The sequence below is a fragment of the Loxodonta africana genome, chromosome 7, assembly GCF_030014295.1.
Source record: "Loxodonta africana isolate mLoxAfr1 chromosome 7, mLoxAfr1.hap2, whole genome shotgun sequence".
NCBI classification, from domain to species: domain Eukaryota; kingdom Metazoa; phylum Chordata; class Mammalia; order Proboscidea; family Elephantidae; genus Loxodonta; species Loxodonta africana.
This window is the reverse complement of record NC_087348.1, coordinates 20,559,993-20,575,152: the sequence shown is the minus strand read 5'-3', so window position 1 is coordinate 20,575,152 and position 15,160 is coordinate 20,559,993. Positions and strand designations below refer to the sequence as shown.

At 36.1% G+C, this 15,160-nt stretch overlaps 1 pseudogene; it reads left to right on the top strand.

The window, feature by feature from the left end:
- The window catches only part of LOC135232026 (olfactory receptor 5M5-like), a 29,229-nt pseudogene extending 21,456 nt beyond the window's left edge, over nt 1-7,773 (top strand).
- The last annotated feature ends 7,387 nt before the right edge of the window (nt 7,774-15,160 follow it).

The following is a 15,160-nucleotide window of genomic DNA, read 5'->3' as shown; positions in this document are numbered from 1 at the left end:
TTATTACCTGGGCAATTAAGGAGTATTTTTAATTAGGAAATCACCTTCTGTCACTGAGTTTTTTTTTTTTCTTTCTTATATCACATATAGAACTTGGAAGAATGTGTCAAATTATTTTGTAGAGTTTACTGAGCTTTCTCAGTGAATTTAAAAATTAAAAAAAAAAACAAAACACGGCTTAGAAATTCAGAAAAGTTCAGAAGGTATTGTTTTTGCTCTACAAAATCAATAAACAACAGATTATTCCATCCATAGTACTCATACCCATGCAAAGTTTGAAAGAAGGAACTATGAGTTGGAATCAACTTGATAGCACTGGGTTGGGTAACGGTAAGCCCTAATTGTTTCCACTACTAGGGCTTTTTATCTCAGTCAAATGGAAGATTTATTACTATTATATTATTTTATTGTTATGCAAAATTATGTCAATATAAACCTGACCCAAGGGTAGTAGTACTACACTCTGCATCCAAATGGATAATGTCAATAGGACCAAAAGAAGGAAAATTTTATGAATTAATATAGCTCAAGAATCATACACTAAATAAGTCTTTGTAGAAGGTGCCATGGTGATAAGTCTGCTTGCATTAATTTTATGTAAACTAATCTTGAAAATAGATACCAGAGTCTAAACACTGATTTCCTGCATTCACATTTTTACTCATGAGAAGAAATGATGTCAGGTCACCAGTGAAAATGAGATAAATTACTGTTAACATGAGAGGCCACTGGGTTCACAATAGTCTACCTAGAATCCCTGTTTAATTATTCATTCAATAGCTCTTCACTAAACATTGACTGAGCACCTAAATTTTGTTCTGATCTCTACAGGGGCTATCAAGATGAAACTGACAGTAATTCTGTCCTCAGAGCATTTACAGTCCAGTAGAACAGATAGAGAAGGAGGCAAATGCCTCAATAGAGGCAGAAAAAAATGTGACTGGCATTCAGAGAAAGGAAAGACAATTCCAGATGTGGCTATCAAGAGTAGCATCATGGAAAAGTCTTTGTGATTATGAAGAATGAAATATCTTAACTGCTCCATAATAAATCTGAATATCAAAATTGTACCATGCATTTCTGCATTTACCAAAAGACACTAAAGAAAGACCAAACCCGTTGCCATCCAGTTAATTCCAACTCATAGCAACCCTATAGAACAGAGTAGAACTGCCTCCCTTAGGGTTTCCAAGGAGTGGCTGGTGGATTTAAACTGCTGACCTTTTGGTTAGCAGCTAAGTTCTTAAGCCACTGCACCACCTAGTGCTCCATCGAAAGACACTATGTGCATCTAATTATTACTTATAAATTAGGATTCTACCATAAAAGATGTGGCTTTTGTAAATAATTCCAGAAGGAGCCCTAATGATGTCTCATGGGTTATTTCTTGATAAATCCTTCAGGGATGAGTCTCCCAACATTAGCCACTCAGGTATAAATACTCTCACTTGGGGGATCTTTGAGGGGGCTAAGAAATATCCCTCCATAGGTAAGTCTGAGAGTTTTGAAAATACAAAACTCAGAAGAAGTATCTTTTAACCTATTATAATTTCCTCTTTTGGAACATAGAGTGGAATTAGTAGTGCCATTCTAAGGCAAAACCATAGGCAGGAAGGCCCAGTACAGTCTCTGCCAAAAGAAAGCAGGTGATTTTTGATGTCAGTATTGGAAGGTCAGGCAGACATTGCAACCATCCCTGACCTCAGCTACAAAACCGTCATCCACAATACAGCTCAGGTTTAAAGTAGGCTTACAGACTGAGCTTTAGCGAAATCAGAATTCAAAACGTCTGTGTATGATACTTTGCTTTCAACTTAAATTGGTTTTCTCCAACCCTAGCACCTTAGGCTTTGGTTCAAGAAAACATGTTTCCACACCATTATACATTTAATGATTTCATACACTTATTAAGAGAAGAGTTTAAAGGGTTTTGAGTAAGTTAACGTAGGATTAACAACGAGAAGGAAAAAATGAAATATCAACATCTTTCCTTTCTCACTTGAGAGGTTTTCTCTTGCAGTCTCCAATTCATGTTCGCACTGAAATACGATGGCATTGCTGCACTCAGGGCTTTCAGAACATACGCTGGTTTTGTTCAAGGGAATTGCATTTTTCTCTACTGTGTTTGTTCCCCTTCCCAACATTGCTCGGTAGTATTATCAATCTTGGGCTGAAGTGCCCCACTTGGCCAGAGAGTGACAAAAAACCCTCTGTGGATTAAGTTGGTTTGTTTTGTTTCTTCCCCTACATTGTACATAGAGCTTTAATCTTTCCTTACCCTTAGTACACCAGGGTTCTTTTCAATAATTGTATTACTTAAACTGGAGTGATTTTATACATTTAATTACTCAATTTTTTGAATGCCCTGATTCCTCCAATTTTCTCATTTTCTTGGAAGGAGAGAACAGCACTGAATGAAGGGAAATGTCTCTTAACAATTTGGGGTGTGTCCATCATTATGGGTTCCATCAGATGGAGGTCTTTGCCATTTTGGGATTGTTATGTGATGTGCAACTAAAAGATTCTTAGATTCCATACAATACAATCAATCTGTACTTGCATTTTTTAAAAATCTGAAAATTTAACAGGCAGGCATGAGAACGCATAAACCCCACTGCCCTACCCTCAACCCCAGCTTACCATTTGAAATATAACTGTATCTTAAGTTCTACTTTCACAATTTGTGTTTCTTCATGGCTTCCCAGAAGTGAACTCCTGGGGCTGTGTTACCCTTCATAAGAAAGTTTTCTTTCCGTTTCCTGCATGAAAGAGGACTTGAGATGAGATCATACTGTCTGTCATGGATTGAATTTTGTCCCCCCAAAATATGTGTATCAATTTGGCTAGGCCATGATTCCTAGTATTTTCTGATTGTCTGCCATTTTGTCACCTGAGGTGATATTCCTTTGTGTTGTAAAGCCTATCTCTATGATGTTAATGAGATGGGATTAGCGGTGGTTATGTTGATAAGACAGAACACAAGATTAGATTGTGTCTTAAACCAATCTCTTTTGAGATATGAAAGACAGAAGGTAGCAGAGAGACACGGGGACCTCATACCGCCAAGAAAGGAGCACCAGGAGCAAAGTGCATCCCTTGGGCCCAGGGTCCCTGAGCTGAGAAGATCCTAGACCAGGATAAGATTGATGACAAGGACCTTTCCTCAGAGCCAACAAAGAAAGACTTCCTCTGGAGCTGGAATCCCAAATTCAGACTTTCAGCCTCCTAGACTGTGAGAGAATAAATTTCTCTTTGTTAAAGCCATCCACTTGTGGTATTTCTGTTATAGCAGCCCTAGATAACTAAGACAGAGGCTCTCGGGATAATTCCCTCTTTTCTTTCTGAAACCAACAGAAAAGCATAAAATCTAAAGTCAGAGCCTAGATGTGTTCTCCCTGTGGGCTAGGCTGGGATCCAGTCATCAGGGTTATCAAAGGCTCCATACATGATTCCAAGGTGAAGCTAATGTTGCTAATAACCAATGACATAAGTGTTAGCTTTTTGGGCATGTGACTCTGACAAAACAATATAGTCATTCTTTACAGGGTAGGAATCTTCTATGTCCTCCTGCCTTTACAGAGGATTAATGGTAGTTTGTTATTTTATTAACTTCCACCTAATTTCCAACAGTCTAGCCAGCAAGTTCTAACCATAGATTATGAGGTTTCAAGTCAGGCACAGTTATCACTGTGTGTTCCCTCCTGTACATTCTCCTCAGGAAAGCTGGAGTTTTTACTCAGTATCCATGGATCCACAGGTAATGTTACAGAGCTAAGAAATCTACAAACCATGACAATTTAGGTGTTGTGAGATGGCAAAGTTACCACATTGACTCATCTATTCATTCAACAAATGTTTAGTGAATATTTACTCTGCTGCAAGCAGTCAGCAAAATCCTGGGCACAAATATAGTCGCACAAAGTTCTGGGGACAAATATCTGTGGCACAAATACAGTTCCTTCTTTCATGTAGATAACATTCTAATAAAGGGTACAGACAATGAAAATATAAATAAAAATTTCAGGAAGTGATATGAGGAAAAATAAAGCAAGGTTCATGATTAAAGAGTAATTTGAAAAGGAGATAACTTAGACAAGAGGTTAGGTAATACCTTTCAGAGTAGAAGAGATATCTAAATGAAGTGGTAAATTGAGTCATTTAAAAATCTGAAGGGAGAGCATTCTAGGCAAAGGGAACAGCAAGTGCAAAGGCCCTAGCATGGTAATGGGCCCAGCATGTGCAAGGAACAGCTAGCAGGTCAATGTGGCAGGAGTAGAGAGACAGAAGGAGGAAGCAGCAGAAGATGAGTTTGGAGGGGTAGATGGGAAGACATCACATAGGTCCTTGTGAAATGCAGTAAAAAGGTTAGATTTTAGCCCAAGTGTGATGGAAATACTTGAACCATTTTAACACGTGAGTAATATGTTGTGATTTATGTTTATAAATGATCATTGGCAGGTGTTTGCAGAATTGAGAATCTCAAGTGTGGAACAAGTGAGACCATTGAAGTAGCTTGGGCAAGAGATGATTTTGTCTTAGACCTGGGTGGTGGCAGGGTAAGTGCTGACAAGTGGTTTTCAGATTGAGTATGCAATATTTTGAAGGTAGATCTGACAAGACTTCCTTCTATCCTGAAACCTTACTCATTTCTAGTATTTTTTTAAATATATTCCCTAATTATTACTTACTGTTCTCTGAAAAATTAAGACAGTGTCTACTTTTTTCCACTATTTATGAGTTTTATTTTGTTCTTTCCTAATTGCCCTGGCTTAGCCTGATAGTAAACTATGTCTTGTTCCTCGTTTTACAAGGAACATATTTAATACATCATCAGGTAGTATAAAGTTAGTGTTATGGATTTAGTTGTGTAAATATAAATTATGTAGGAAAGAAAATGAGATAGATGGAAATATTTTGACATAAAAAGAGATTTGTAAGATAAAAGGAAATAATGGGTGCAGAAACAGCCCAGACTTTCCATTGTGAATCTGGTACAAAGGCGTTGGGATGAACAAAACACCAAGGGACTGGGAGAGGTTCGTTGCTGTTGGAGAGGAAGTGAGGAATGAGGAAGAAATTGAACCTGAGTTATATGCAACAGAAAACTTAAGATTTATGGCTCTCAAGACACATGTGCTCTTCCAAATTACAGGAGCTTGTCTTTCCTGGCAATGATGGGCTAAGTCCACTGACAGTCATGCATTTGCCCCATTCTCTCAAACATTTTTGTCATGATCGGGCTCTCATAGGGATCAAGCTAGAGGATAATGGACTCAGATTCTATAGCCTATTTAAGGAAACTGGTGGGCTAAGACAAATTCCTTTTGTTTTAACAGAATTAAAGTGGGAGTTACAAAACGGCTAGTACAGTATGGTGCATATACTTCATAACCACATGGTGGCAGCTATTGAAACCCTTCGATCTCTGAGGGAAATTGCAGAAAATTTTTTTTAGCATATTTTTATTGTGATAAAATATATATAACATAAAATTTGCCTTTATAACCATTATTAGATGTACAGTTCAATAGCATTAATTACATTCACAATGTTGTGCAACCATCAGCACTATATATTTCCAAAACATTTCATTACCCCAAACAGAAACTCTGTACCCAATTAAGTAATAACTCCCCATCCCCTCCCTCCTTCATCCGTTAACCACTAATCTAATTCCTTTCTCTGTATTTGTTTATTCTAGAGATTTCATGTAAGTGGGATCATACAATATTTGTCCTTTGTGCCTGGCTTGATTCACTTAGCATAACGTTTTTAAGGTTCAAATATGTCATAGCATATATTAGAATTTCACTTTTTGTGTGTGTCTGAATAATATTCCATTGTATGTATATCCCAATCCCAATGCCGTCGAGTCAATTCCAACTCATAGCAACCCTATAGGCCAGAGTAGAACTGCCCCATAGAGTTTCCAAGGAGCGCTTGGCGGATTTGAACTGCCAACGCTTTGGTTAGCAGCTATAGCACTTAACCACTATGCCACCAGGGTTTCCTGTATGTATATATCTCATTTTATTCATCTATCCATCTATTGGTGAACATTTAGATTGTTTCTACCTTTTGACTATCATGAGTAGCACTACAGTGAGCACTGGTGTACAAGTAAATAGCAACTTTCTTTAATCTTTCAAAGCCAATTTGTTTACTCGTAAGTTTTGTACATTTTGGAGTTGCATGTAATTTATTTCTCCTCTCACCTAAAGCAAATTATTCTTCTCCTATGAGAAAACATGAAGATGAAGATAGTTCCCAAACACAATGACACTGAAGCCACTGAGTTTGTCCTGCTGGGACTGACCAGTCGGCCAGAGCTGCAGCCCATACTTTTTGTGGTGTTTCTCCTGATTTACCTCATCACCCTGACAGGAAACATTGCCATGATTTTACTAATCCGCTTCACTCCTCAACTGCAAACCCCCATGTACTTTTTCCTCACCCATTTAGCCTGTGTGGATATTTTTTACTCCACTAATGTCTCTCCCCAGATGCTTGTTAATTTCTTATCTTTAAAGAAAACCATTTCCTACACTGGGTGTCTTGCCCAGTGTTTTGTGTTTGTGACTCTGCTCCTTACTGAGTACTACATGCTCGGTACCATGGCCTATGACCGGTACATGGCAATCTGCAATCCCCTACATTACACCAGCAGAATGTCCAGACCTGTTTGCATCTGCCTGGTCACCTTCCCCTACTTGTGGGGCTCTATGGTAGGCACAATGCAGGTAATATTGACTTCTCGCCTGTCCTTTTGTGGACCCAACACTGTCAACCATTTCTACTGTGCTGACCCACCCCTCCTAATGTTGACATGTTCTGATACTTACATCAAGCAAACTGCCTTGTTTGTGTCTGCAGGGATTAACCTCACAGGTTCTTTGCTCATCATCCTCATTTCTTACATTTTCATTTTCATCACCATTATGAGGATGCACTCCAGTGAGGGGCAGCGCAAAGCCTTCTCCACCTGTGGCTCCCACTTGACAGCTGTCACGATGTTCTACGGGTCCCTCTTCTGCATGTATCTGAGGCCGGCAAACAAGCAGTCTGTTGAACAAGGGAAAATTGTGGCAGTGTTTTGTATATTTGTGAGTCCCGTGCTCAACCCTTTCATCTACAGCCTGAGGAACAAGGATGTGAAACAAGCTTTGAGAAGAGCATTTAGGAAAAACCTTGGTAAAAGGGAGAAAAGTTCCATTTCTACTGTCTCCCAATAAACAATAAGTCTCAAAAACAACCAAAACTATCCCTTCCCTTGGTTCAGCCTGAATCCAGTTGTCTGGACTATCAATATTTTTCATGTATACATAGTTCGGGATCAATTGAAATCTAATAGAAATTATGAATTGATGATTGATGAAAACACAAGAACAGAAGGTAGGGTCCTATTTTTAGTCTAACTTAGGAACTCATTTCTACCTGATTAATTAGCAAGTAAGTTTTTAGTTTCACTCTCTGTTGTTGTTATTAGGTGCTGTTGAGTCATTTCCAACTCACAGCAACCCTTATATACAAAGGAGTGAAACACTTCCCCGTCCTGCACCATCCTCACAATTCCTCCCATGTTTGAGCCCATTGTTGCAGCCACTGAGTCTATCCATCTATCCAAGGGTCTTCTTTTTTGCTGACCCTCTACTTTACCAAGCATGATGTCCTTCTCCCATGACTGGTCCTTCCTGCTACCATGTCCAAAGTAAATGAGATGAAGTCTCACCCCCCTTGCTTCTAAGGTACATTCTGGCTGTACTTTTTCCAAAATAAATTTGTTCATTCTTTTGGTAGTCCATGGTATACTCAATACTCTTCATCAACATCACAATTCAAAGGCATCAATTCTTCTTCAGTTTTCCTTGTTCATCTTCCAGCTTTCGTATGTATATGAGGAGATTGAAAATACCATGGCTTTTATCAGGCGTACCAATGTCACTTTGAGGACTAAGCTGTGCCTGATCCAAGTCATGATATATTCACTCCTTCCTGACACAGTTAAGCGCTCAGCTGCTAACCAAAATGTCAGTGGTTCGAACCCACCAGCGGTTCTTCGGAAAAAATATGTGGCAGTCTTCTTCCGTGAAGATTACAGCCCAATTCTACTCTGTCCTATAGGATTGTTGTGAGTTGGAAAAAACTGAACACGTTCAGGCCATCAATATTAAGTATCTCTGAGCAACTCTTATCAGCAAAGTGAAGTGATTAACAATATTTTTCCTGAATAAAAAAGCTATTTACATTCATATAATGCATTATATAGCTCCCCTTTCTGAAGGCTAATTATCTTCTGTGAAGAAGCTTGTATTTCTAATTTCAAATGTTTTTTTTCACTAACCTTTGGAGAATTTTTGCATCAAGTTATCTTGAATTTAAAATCATATGTGTTCTATTATTTCAAGAAAGGTTTTAATATTTTATATTTTTTTGAGCAGTGATTTTTTTTTAATTAATCAAAACAGATTCCTTTCTTAAAAGGAAACACCCATTCTGATTTAGAATTTTCCTTTCTTACAAAGATTTATGTGATTTTCTCTCCACAATATTATTAACAACTATCTGTTGTACTATTTTATATATTACCTTCCACTTCTTGTCTACATACTTATTATTTTAACATAAATGCTACTCTAATATGCATAAAAATTTGGTTTTTGTGTTTTACAATCAAATTTTTGCATAAGCATATTCCAGATTGCTTGGCATTCCTTGAAATAACCTTTTATTTAACTGTATAGCTTAATGTTAATACAAGATATTTTAGTACATCACCTCCTTTTAATATTCAGGCTATTTTTGTTTTCCTCCCTACAGGTAAATCTTCATTAGTATAAACTAATGCTTCTGTTCAATATTGCATTAAGCTGTATCTCCACAGTTTTCCTGTTACATTTTTTTATATGGCTTTCTTCTTGAATGTTTTGATGTATAAAACCACCACTATTTTTCTTGAGAAGTGTATTTCTGAAAAAAAACGAGATTTGTCTTCCAGATTAAGATACTGTAGCTAGAGGTGTTGATATTGACTAACCTGTCCTCCTACACACACTCTTAACAAGCAAATAAGCATAGATTTCTTTATCACTAAAGAATTTCAAACTGTCCAGGAACATGGTATCTTTAGGAAAAGATAATAGGAGCTTGCATTAGAAGGAATTTGGATGACCATTCAGTTCAATACAGATTTTTAACTCCCTCTTTTTTTTCTGCTTTCACATTAAGGTGCCAATAACAATAAATATTTTATTATAATTCTGTAATACAGACTATCTGGTGATATGCAGTTTTTTGTTTGCTTTCTTGCATATAAAAGCAAAAATTGTTTATTATGGGAAATGCATATAGAGATATAAAGGACAAGTTTTACTTCTCAATGCTATTATTTTACAAAGTTGAGCATAATATATATAACTTTGTACCCTGATCTTTTCATAAATTACTATGTAAAATATCTTGTGATCGCTTTAACTGAGAACTTCATAGACATCACTTTAATGGCTGTATAACATTGTAATAAAAAATGTCAGCTGGTATCTGCATACTTCTTTATGATCACAACCATCACACTCCTTTGTGATCATAGCCATCACATACTTACAGGGCTCTTAGGCATTTATAGCCAGCTTCAATTTTGTCTAGTAGATAACTGTGCCTCCTGGGTTATTAAATACAGGCTGTCCTCATTTTGCACAGTTGCGTGGTAACTGAGAACCATTTATAGCCAGCTTCAATTTTGTCTAGTAGATACCTGTGCATCCTGGGTTATTAAATACAGGCTGTCCTCACTTTGCACAGTTGCGTGATAACTGAGAACCACACAATGCCAGGATATATTCACAGTGTGCACAGCTTTCTGTTAACACAGTACCATGCAAAGTGAGGACTGATTGCATTTTTATGTATCACTTGTTACCTTTTTCTCAGTTATAAAAACAACACTACAATGAATATCTTCACCTTAGTTTCTGACTCTGTCTTCAGCCTTTCCTCAATCTGTAATAGTTGAAGAACACCCTAGAAACATTTTTAAATTTTCTTAAAACATGTTAACTTGATATCGAAAGAACTATGCTAATGTTTTCCCTGTTACCATCAATTTACGAAAATGCCAGTCTTTTTGAACGCTCTTAAATGTAGTTACATACGAAATAGTAACCGAGTTCATGTTTTCAATCACTAATAAATATTTTGGCTTATGAATTTTAGCATTTTTGTATTTTTATCAATTTTCTATTTATAACCTTTGATATTTATATTGGTTTTGGGAGTTATAAATGATTTCTATGAACTTTTCCTATCTTAATAATTTTATCACTTTATCTTATTTGTGATAAATACCATGCCAAATTGTTGGGGCTTCTTAGTTTTAAATAGTTTTATGATCAAATTTTAATGGCTTTTCCATTGTGATTTCTCCCACTGCTACTAACCTCAAGGAGATTTTCTGCAGATTATTTAATGAATATATCTATTTTAATTTTCATCCAGCACAGATTTTTTTCAGCTTTTGAAATGACTATCACAGTTGAGGGATATGAATGGGAATGTCATTTATTTTGGGGGAAACTTGCTGGCAAAAGGGAATTCTAGTTAGGGATAAGATTCTATATTTAGAGATTTTGGGTGAAAAAATGTTGCAATGTGTACACTGGTATAATGCAAAAATAAACGCTTGTGTAAAAACAGGTAAGTCTACAGCATTAACATGCCAAGATCACTTGCCTTTCTTTCACTTATAGGCAAACAGCACCTTTCTGCCTTTCTGGAGAGCAAACTTAGCTCTAACCTTTCATTCCTAAACAATCTTTGCTATGGCCTCCATTCTATATATCTCCCCATCAGATCCCTGGAGACACTGCTATAATAATAATATTCACTTTAAAATATATATATATATTCTTATATTTTTCAAATAATTCACAATGTGTATGCATTCCACATACAACTATACTTGATTTATATATACAAGTACATATAATTTCTAGACTAAAACATCATATTCATAATTTCTGGGTTAAAAATATTGAATAGATAGAAGCCTCTGATTTACATTCCACTAAAATAAGTATGACCAGAATTCTCCTTAGAAGCAAGGATAATGAGATTACATCTCACGTACATTGGACATGTTATCAGGAAGGAACAGTCCCTGGAGAAGGATGTCACGCTTGGTAAAGTAGAGGGTAAGCAAAAAAGAGGAAGACCCTCAAAGAGATAGATTGACTCAGTGGCTACAACAGTGGGCTTAAGTATAACAACGATTGTGAGGAGGGTGCAGGACCAGGCAATGTTTCACTCTGTTGTACGTAGGGGCACTATGAGTTGGAACCAAGTGGATGTCACCTAACAACAACAACAAGATAAATTCGAGGAAAAAAAAGAAAAATAAATATGAAATCTCTCTTTTACCCACTGCCATCAAGTCGATTCCGACTCATAGGGACCCTATAGAAATTTCTTTAACAGACTTTAAAGCATATTTAAATCCACATAAATTATAAGAATTGGGTTTAATAAGTACAGAAACAAAAGAAATAGGCCCCAAATGCACTCACTTGGTGTATAATAAAGGTGACATCACACAGTGGAAAAACAAAAGATTGCTAAATAGTGAGAAGAAATTACTGTAAAATATAAGACAGTTATATACAACATCAAAACATACCATAAAACTATATCCAGAATAATTCAAGGTGTGCCTATAAAATATGGTCACAAAAAAATTAATAACAATATAGGCAGGGATGGGAGAAATATAAAACAAAAACAAAAATCAATATAATTTTTCCAAATAAGAATACAAATATTGGTCATATCAAGAATCACCAGAAATAGCTTGAAAGGTAGTAATCAAATTGATGTGTACCCTTATTTGTTATATGTATATTTAAATTCTTCAATTATGTTCAAATGAAAAGAAAATCCTTCCCTAATGATTTCCAGTTAAGACAGCAAAGTAGCAAATAATTTTAAATTGTATTTTTGAGCATTGACAAAAATGCATTGAAATGATTACTCTCAAACATTACTAGTCAGATGCATAGTCTGTTAGAAGATTTCTGTAGAAAATTTTATTCACAGAAATATTTACCAGGAGCTTTAAGATGATCAAAACATTTAACTAGCAATTCCACTTCTATCAATGTATCCTAAAGGAAGAACAAAGATATGTACATTGGGACATGAATCAATCATAAAAATAATAGGGTACATTAATAAGATGGAATAATGGTTTTCAAGGTAAAGCAACTGGCATAAAATGCACCCCAATGCTAAGAGAAGCTCTCTATTGGTAACCCCACCCCCAGTGCTGTCAAGTCGATTCTCTACTGGTAGGAAATTAAAAGTAAGTGTTGCTTTTATTGTTTATATCCTTCTGTATTTTTCTTATTTTTTCTACATTCAGTATGTATTAATCTTATTATTGAAATGAAGAACGATTTAGTTGTGAAATAATATGCCACAATGAAAATGATATTCACCAAAAATTGTTAGTCTGCATAAATATACAAGCATTATGCTAACAAGATAAAATCATTGTTGAAACGTGCATATGGTATACGCTTTCAATTTTATTTTATAAATTACAATAACATAAGTATACATAGAAATTTATTTAGAAGAAATATAACAAAACAAAATTCAAATAGGAATTAGTCATTGATTTAGGACATATTACTGAATAAATTTTACTTCTTCATATCTGTCTGTATCCTCTACTTATTTGTATTGAACATGTATGCTTTTCTAATTTGGAAAATACGTTCAGAAAATGCAGTCTGAATAGATTCACCATATTTCAAAATTGCTTGTTTTTGCATTGAACAGTGTCTTAGTCATCTAGTGCTGCTATAAAAGGAATACCACAAGTGGATGAATTTAACAAAGAGAAATTTATTTTCTCACAGTCTAGTAGGTTACAAGTCCAAATTCAGGATGTCTGCTCCAAGGGAAGCTTTCTCTCTGTTGGCTCTGGAGGAAGGCAGTTGTACTTAATCTTACCATGGTCAAGGAGCTTCTCAGGCACAGGGACCCTGGGTCCAAAGGATGTGCTATGCTCCTGATGCAGCTTTCTTGGTGGTATGAGGTCCCCAACTCTCTTCTTGCTTCCTTTTCCTTTTATCTCTTGAGAGATAAAAGGTGGTGCAGGCCATACCCCAGGGAAACTCCCTTTACCTTGGATCAGGACTTGACCTGAGTAAGGGTGGTGTTACAATCCCACCCTAATCCTCTCACCATAAAATTACAGTCACAAAATGGAGGACAACCACACAATACTGGGAATCATGGCTTAACCAAGTTGACATATACTTTGGGGTGGACACAATACAATCCATGACAAATGGTAAGAGAGTTCTACTTACTATGCACACGAATCATCCTGTTAACTTGAAATGTCAGAGAAAATACACATGAGTTATTACTAGGAGAAATATCACTAGTATCATAGTCACCAGGATTTCATCTATAGCAGTAACCTCATTGGTTCATAATCTCCAATATGCCAACCAGCATTTGCGGTGTGTTGACGAGTTTGATAACCACAGCAGTGTGTATTAGGAAGAGAAGAGAATTTTGAATTAAGGGACTTTTTTGTGTGTGTGCTACTTTGTGGCTGAGTGACTTTGGGCAAGTCATTTAATCTTTCTGTGCCTAAGGCTCCAAACATAGTAAATGAAGATAATAAATCATTCATTCATTTCTGAGGATCAAAATAAGTAGCAATATAAAAATGAGGACTTAACTATAATTGTAACCTATAACTATTTTTGGAAGCCCTGGTGGCATAGTGGTTAAGTGCTACGGCTGCTAACCAAGACGTTGGCAGTTCGAATCTGCCAGGTGCTCCTTGGAATCTCTATGGGCCAGTTCTCCTCTATCCTATAGGTTTGCTATAAGTTAGAATCAACTCAACAGCACTGGGTTTGGTTTGCTTTTTATAACTACTGTTATTAATCTTAGTTTATATTCTACCCTATCTCTAAAGAGTTTCTAAGGTGGCTTTTATTCAAAGACTTACACAAAGAAAAAATTAAATCATAATAGAAGTAAATAAATAGAATAAAGTGAGCAAAAGAGAGAGAGACTAAAAATAGATCAACTATTTGGGTTAAGAGAGTTGCCAAGACTGGATGTAAATTTGGCTCCTAAAACCCATGGCAGTTCTCAAGAATAAAAAATAAAAGGAAGCCTACAGTTATTTAGGCAAAAGATAGAATATTTTACACACTGATTGTAAATATATATTCAAAGGGCTTATACATTTGAGTGTCAGATCATTCTGGTTGTTAGAAATGAAAACACACCTCTTAGCTTAACAAAAAAGGGAGCATGTTAAATGACAAGTGATGCCACACAGACTAAATGATGCTGATCTTCAAAAAGCAAATGCACCGCACCAGGAGCTCAAACACCTTCAGGGCCTTCTAGTCTCTCATTCCTAGGCTCTCTGCCTTATTGTTCTCTGCAGGTCAGCTTCTGCTTCCCCACTACCATAGCCAAAAACCAAACAAATATACACACAAACAAATGGCTCTGAAATTAAACACTATGTTCTAGCCCCCCAGAAATTGCCCTTTCTATTTTTCAGTTACTGTTTCTGAAAAAGAATTTTGATAGGCAAAGTTTGTTCAATCAACCCAGACTAAAGAACGGGCCAAATGTTAAAAAACTACAAGTCATCTGGGAGACTTCCTCAAAAATAATTTGAACACTTTACAGTAAATAAGTAGCCGATTTTTCATGAACATTTCTTATAATGCTGTTAGCTAAAATTATAGAACACAATATCACAATATAAATCATTTTGGACAATTTAATAAGAATTAAATATATAGGATTCAATACACAGCCATGGTGGACTAATAATGGATGGATGCATTAATATGAATAAATTGATTCTCTTCTTCTGTAGCTTACCATACTATTGTTTTCCTCAACAAAAGTTTTGAGGACTACTGGACCAGCCTAGAAAATCACGAGTCAAAGACCACTTTGTGAACCTAAGTAAACATTAGTTCTTTGCCTTTGCACAGCAAATCATTTTTATACTGTTTCATTCTTGGGTCTGCAAAAGACAAATGATAGACCTTATTAACTCTTTGTAAATCAGCCCTAAATCATTACTACCACTCTGGCAAATTACCTGGAATGGCAT